This window comes from Macrobrachium rosenbergii, chromosome 7 (genome assembly GCF_040412425.1).
Source record: "Macrobrachium rosenbergii isolate ZJJX-2024 chromosome 7, ASM4041242v1, whole genome shotgun sequence".
NCBI classification, from domain to species: Eukaryota; Metazoa; Arthropoda; class Malacostraca; order Decapoda; family Palaemonidae; genus Macrobrachium; species Macrobrachium rosenbergii.
Genome location: NC_089747.1, coordinates 27,728,543 through 27,734,738, shown reverse-complemented (window position 1 = coordinate 27,734,738; position 6,196 = coordinate 27,728,543). Strand labels below are relative to the sequence as shown.

The following is a 6,196-nucleotide window of genomic DNA, read 5'->3' as shown; positions in this document are numbered from 1 at the left end:
CGCTAAGTAGGAAACATGAGACTCCGAAAATGTATGTGGTTTTGACTACATCTTTTCTCCTATTTGTGGTTTATTTTCTGATCTGTTATCATTACGTATCTGGTTGTTAGTTCACTGAAGTTGGTTGCAGCTTAGGGGAGTGAGAGAGAGAGAGAGAGAGAGAGAGAGAGAGAGAGAGAGAGAGAGAGAGAGAGGGAGACTTTTAAAACAGGTCTTGTTAATTCTAACCGGTGTAAGAGCGACTGAGACATTATCTAAAATATTATTTTCTGTTTACATTTGTATATTCCCTCGAAAGGAAAGGCGAAGAACTAATAACCAAAGAGCATTTGATAGAGTTTATAGTCTTCCTCGACCTTGCAAAGGATGACCCCTTTTTGTCGTCAAGACAAGAGTCCCTGTCTGCTTTCTCCATCTATGCCACTGCGCAGTTTGTGACTGTTGTCTCTTGGGAAGCTCTGATCGATGTCTGGGATTTTCCACGTCTCAGTTTCGACATTCCTTTTTATCTTAGACACTGGCAAGTGTGTGTGTGTGTGTGTGTTTTTACTGTCTGTCTGTCTCATAATCTTTGTCATGTCTTAATTATCATCCGGCGGATTTTTAATATATATATATATATATATATATATATATATATATATATATATATATACACACACACATATATGTATATATTATATATATATATATATATATATATATATATATATATATATATATAGTATATAATCACTCTCTCTCCCTGTCATACATCCTTGCCCTGTTTCTGAGGAGCATCTGACAGTTTTTAATGTATATATATATATATATATATATATATATATATATATATATATATATATATATATATATATATATATATATATATATATATATATCTGTGTGTGTGTGTTTAACAGAAACAGAATAACATTTTCATGTCTGCAGTGTCTATAATAACCATAGCCTGGCGCTAAATCTTAATGATGCGTTTACCGCGAGTGCGATGAATGCGAAATCAGCGTCTGTAGGCTGTAGCGATCCACTAGTGCGGATCAAAGGTCTTAAATGAAGGAGTGCTTGTCCCTCCCGAAAAATACATCACGAGAGACTCAGTCGGCGCCTCGGTGTCGTCGATACATATGTGTTATGAGTAACTAATCGAACGATAAACTAAGAACCAATCCACACATGAAGTTTGGTGAAACGGACTATAGAAGATGAAAACACGGGAAAAGGATATTAAATTTGATTATGACACGAGGACGGATCGCATATGAGGAGAAGGGTTGAAGTATGGACGGGCAGAACAGACCATCGAGGGCAAGAGTGCAGAGATTTCGTGAAGTGATTCTGAAAACTCAGTGAAAAACCCTAATTTTAGTTAAAAACCCTCAAATTTAGCAGTGCCTATCATCTATAGTCTATATATTTTAATGTATACTTAGTTTATTCTTTGTTTATATTGTAAATAGTTTCTTATACTTTATAAATATTCTTGTAAATAGTAGCTTAAAATGTTTTAGTACTTTTTATAATGTTTATATTTTTAGTATATTGTCAATGTACTTATGTATACCTCTGAATTGTAAATTTCTCCCTTGTTACTTGTTTCTGCTTTCAGTTTGAAAATTCCGCAAGTAAATGTAACGAAACGTTCGATTAAATAAAGTGATCTGGATATGGTATGCGTTTGAATGCTTATCCCCTCTGCGATCCTTAATGATAATAGTAGCAGTTTTAATAATAATTTTTACTGTACTCGTTATTATTTCTTATTTATCTTTTTTGTGTTATTAATTTATTTTATATTCACATGTTTATTTTTTCTGTTATTTTTGTTTTATATTTATTTATTTGTTTTTATCTATATTTTTAAGCATGTTTCATTCTTTACTTTTAATTTCTTTTATTTTCATCTTATTATGTTGTAAAATTTTATTTATTTACCATTTGATTAGTTTGCTTTAATTTAGTTTTTTTCCATATTCATATCTTGTATTTTTCTTTTATTTTAGTTTTTCATCATTTTCCTTTTTCATTTTAGTTTTACTTTAATTTTGTTTTATTTCTTATCATAATTATTTTATTATATTTTTCATTATTTTTATGTTATTTTTTAAATTTATATTTACCTTTATTATTATTCTTTTATATTTAAGTAACTTTTCATTTTAGTTTTACTTTAATTTTGTTTTAATTCTTATCATAATTATGTTATTATATTTTTCATTATTTTATGTTATTTTTATTTATATTTACCTTTATTATTAATCTTTTATATTTAAGTAACTTTTAGTTTTATTTCTATTATTATAATTTCGTTTCATCTATACTTTCGTTTTTATAATACTCTTATTTTTTATTGTTTTTGGTTATATAATCTAGTTATGTTTTTATTATTTTGTTAGTGTATTTTTTTTTACTTATTTGATATTATATATTTATATATTAACATTTATATATTTTCATTTTTTATTTTCATAATTATATTTTTATTAATTTTTATTTTTTATATATTGAAATTGTTTTTGTTTAATTTTCTTTTTTCTCTTTTTATTTATTTAATTTTTCTCATTAATTTCCTATTTTATTCTATTTTTATTTATTTATAATTTTTATATTTATCTAATTTTTTTGTATTATTTCTATTCTCATTTATTTTTTTGGATTTTTGGCTTATCACTTCTTTTATTTTTATTCAGTTTTTTTTATCTTTCTTATTCTATTCCGTGCTTTTCTATTTTCATTTTGTTCGTTTTCTTTTTTTTTGTATTTCTTTATTTTTCTTTTTGCCTTGCATATGCTTCTTTTCTTATTCCATTTTATGTTTTACTATCTTACGTTATGTAAATTATGTTAATTTTATTTTTTTATACTTATTTTTACCTATTTTATATGTTCTATTACGAGTATTGTTTCCTTTTTCATTTCTATTAATATTATCAGTTCTATTTTATTTATTTTTATTTTTTTATTTTTATCATTTATAAAACTGGGGAGAGAGAGAGAGAGAGAGAGAGAGAGAGAGAGAGAGAGACTTAATTAAAAGATAATACACAATTTTTAAAACGTTATAACTGAACGCTAACTGCAAACAAGATCTAAATGCTAACTTATAGTTCTATCGTGTTTTCGACTCGAGTGGAGTTTGTGTAGTACGGTCTTCAAATGTATTTATGTTGTCTGTTTAACAACTCTCTCTCTCTCTCTCTCTCTCTCTCTCTCTCTCTCTCTCTCTCTCTCTCTCTCTCTCTCTCATTGTACATGATTGTTTTATCACAAATTAATATCCTTGAATTAAATAGCAAAATATATTTGAACATTTCCTAACATACAAACCTGAAATTCCTTACACAGGGATGCTTGTGAACTCGAGCTGGAACGGCCGTTTAAACTTACTGACAGGTAGGACGAAAATAAAATGCAACACAAAAATGATGGCGAATGTATAGATACTATTAAAAATTGTTCGCTGGAAATGCAAGTAAAATTCGTTTCTAATCGTCAAGTTTTGATGATTTTTAGTGTATCTATGGCAAAGTTTCTCCGGCTGTGATTGCGTTTCCTTATATACCCACAGACGCACGCATACAAACACGCAGATGGGCGAGTCGGTAGAGTTGTGGCCTACACTCTAGGCCCGAGTTCGACTCTCCGGCCGGCTAATGAAGGGTTAGAGGAATTTATTTCTGGTGATAGAAATTCATTTCTCGCTATAGTGTGGTTCGGATTCCACAATAAACTAAGTGACCAATTGGTTCTTAGCCACGTTGAATAAGTCTAATCCTTCGGGCCAGCACTAGGAGAGCTGTTAATCAGCTCAGTGGTCTGGTAAAACTAAGGTATACTTAACACACAGACGCACACATACAAATACGCACATACATGCACAAGCACACACAAATATTTGCACTTTGCGGCACCTGAAAACTAGACTTAAGTTTTCAGAAGTCTTCAAGCGTCTTCAGTTCTTCAGAATACCTGTGAACGTAAATCTATAGCTTTCTTTTCCACACTATGAATTATTGGTGCCCAACTCGAAGAATTTTCTTAATGAATAAACATCCCAGACGCTAAATCGAAGATAAAAGATATCGGAATTAAATTAATTTTCCTCCCGTGGGACGAGAACTAGCTGTATTGCTTCATGCTAATTGCATGCATTTGTCCTTAACAGATTTATTGAACGACGTATATAGTATGTTTAGTTGTTTGTTAATATATTCATTCATCCATTCACTTGTTGGCGTATATCTACTGTTGCTACTACTACTATCATGTTGTGAAGAACCATTACTTAAACTTAATGCGGCAGTTCACAGGCTAACGGCAACGCGTGTTAAAGTCACGAGATTAGAGGCCTTGTAGTTTATATAATCTTGGTAAGTAACACGAAATAATTTGGATTGAAACATTGAATTCTATTCTCATCATTGCACACGTGCCCCCTGTACACACACAAGTGAACTATAAATAAAATAAGACAGAAGTCGAATAGCCTAACAGGCAGCTCAGCTGTTAGTCACAGACTGTCAGACATGACATTATACATCTGTTATGGCTGCCAGTTCTAACGACGTATTCACTATAGTCCTCATTGTTTATAACGATGAAAACTTAGTTAACGGTGAGATCCTGCGTCTTAAAGCGTACATATTTTTTTAAAAGTGGACCAGGTTTAGTCATGAAAAGAAAGGCTTAAGCTAGATGGCTGGGGTTTAGCTAAAACTTCGAGGCCTGCCTCCATGAGCTACCCGAGTCCTAGTCAGACAATCCTAGTTTTAATGTCATTTTGCATATACGTATTAAAGTATGTTATTTTGAGTGAAACTTACCGGCTGTTAAAGTTAGCTTTATCTCTGCGCGTCTGGTACGATCGGCATTAAAGAAAATCGTTCTTTGTGTGTCTCCGTGCTGTTGCATTAAACGCAAGGTCCTGATTGGCTATAAAGTATGTTTTGATGATTTCTGGCTGATTTCTCCTGTACAGTATTAAGATTGTTTTCTGTTAAGATTGTTTTGTGTTTTTGCTTTACGTCATCTACTACAAGTAGAGATGAAAGGGTAGAACCATAGAACAGCTTTGCATGAGGTATTACCTTGGAAATTGACTTTTTCTATAGTCTGGCAAAATAACCCGGCCTACTAGGTTAGGTTAGGTTAGTACAGTTCCTTTTTATAATAAGGGTAGCCTATTTGAAAGTAAGAACTCTGCACGGACTATCACCTTGGAAATTTTGTATTTCCTATACTTTTAGTGTTGCTGATAAAGGTGGTGTTTATTGTTGGTCAGTTATTATTAAGGTAATTCTATATATTAGCTCCGTGCCTGTTTTTACCTTTTCAACTGGTTTTTTCTACACTTTTAGGGGTTCTGATACTGGCAGTGCATCTGTTTGTTGTCGGCCAAATGGAATGTCCCTTCGCCGTGTTTAGTACTGGCCGGGGGGGGGCACGTACCCATACGTTAACAATTTATTGCACTTGCCGGACGGGATATGAACTGTTCGAAACAGACGTAGCCGTGCTCTGTCTCGTGAAGATCGTGTATGGAAACCCCTTGTTGGATGGACTTCAGGGGTTAATTACAGGTTAATTAGACTCGAGCACCAAAAATGAAAGGTAAATTCATAATTAGCAACCAAAAAACTGTGGAAAAAGTCAAGTTATAGTGACGTCGGCAAAGCGGAGCTACCCTATAGTTCTACCATTATTAACCTCATATCTACCCAGCATGGTTGGGAGTCCTTTGGGAAAGTGGGGTTTTGGAAACAATGGGAAAAAGACTGGACCGCCATGTTGTTGTTATGGAATGGTTCCGTGCTTTTATAAGTCATTAGGGAGCCATATGTTTATGAAGGGATTGGCTAAGGAAACCTGTTAGGCTATAAAAGGAACTATACTAACCTAACATACCCTAACCTAACCTAACCTAGCAGGCCATGTGCTATACTTAGCCAAGGGCAGAGCAGGAAAGTCCACTTTTTACCAAAAGCTTCCCTACAACACTGTGCATGCATGATAGCATCCCAGGATAGCCAGTGTACAACTTCTGAGGTTAATTACAGTCGACGGACAAAAAGTAATGATGAATAAATTCTTAGTAAGCAACCGAAATACTATAGGAAAAATCAATTTCCAAAGTAATACCTGATGTGGAGCTCTTGCTTAGTTCTACCATAAGTTTTGGTAAAACTACGGGGTAACTCCG

The 6,196-nt window shown here is 32.7% G+C and overlaps 1 long non-coding RNA gene across 1 annotated transcript in view; it reads left to right on the top strand.

Annotated features, from left to right (window-relative positions):
* The first annotated feature begins 4,281 nt into the window (after positions 1–4,281).
* Positions 4,282–6,196, top strand: part of LOC136840253 (uncharacterized) — a 47,313-nt gene continuing 45,398 nt past the window's right edge. Inside the window, exon 1 of the long non-coding RNA XR_010853568.1 lies at positions 4,282–4,367. This is a non-coding gene — a long non-coding RNA (uncharacterized lncRNA). The remainder of the gene's footprint in view (positions 4,368–6,196) is intronic.